The sequence below is a fragment of the Arachis hypogaea genome, chromosome 19 (assembly GCF_003086295.3).
Source record: "Arachis hypogaea cultivar Tifrunner chromosome 19, arahy.Tifrunner.gnm2.J5K5, whole genome shotgun sequence".
Taxonomy (NCBI): domain Eukaryota; kingdom Viridiplantae; phylum Streptophyta; class Magnoliopsida; order Fabales; family Fabaceae; genus Arachis; species Arachis hypogaea.
Window position 1 is genome coordinate 96388555 of NC_092054.1, and position 333 is coordinate 96388887.

The 333-nt window shown below is 44.1% G+C and overlaps 1 non-coding gene across 1 annotated transcript; it reads left to right on the forward strand.

The window, feature by feature from the left end:
- LOC112780581 (small nucleolar RNA R71) lies at positions 1-107 on the forward strand. The gene has a single exon (XR_003191406.1). It is a non-coding gene; the product is annotated as a small nucleolar RNA R71 (small nucleolar RNA).
- Positions 108-333: the final 226 nt, after the last annotated feature.

Genomic DNA, 333 nt, shown 5'->3' on the forward strand with positions numbered 1-333 from the left:
AACATATCTGGTGGGCACCTTCTTGTCAGGTCCTTAAACCTCTCCCATGCTTCATATAGAGTCTCACCATCTTGCTGCTTGAAGGTTTGTACCTCAGCTCTCAACCTGTTGATCCATTGAAGAGGATAGAATCTGGCCAAGAATTTGTTCACCATATCTTCCCAGGTTGCTAAACTCTCCTTTGGGAAGGATTCCAGCCATTTAGATACCTTGTCCTTGAGTGAGAAAGGGAACAGAAGTAGTCTATAGGTGTCAGGATGAACACCATTAGACTTCACAGTATCACATATCCTCAGGAAGGTGGTTAGATGTTGATTGGGGTCTTCTTGGACA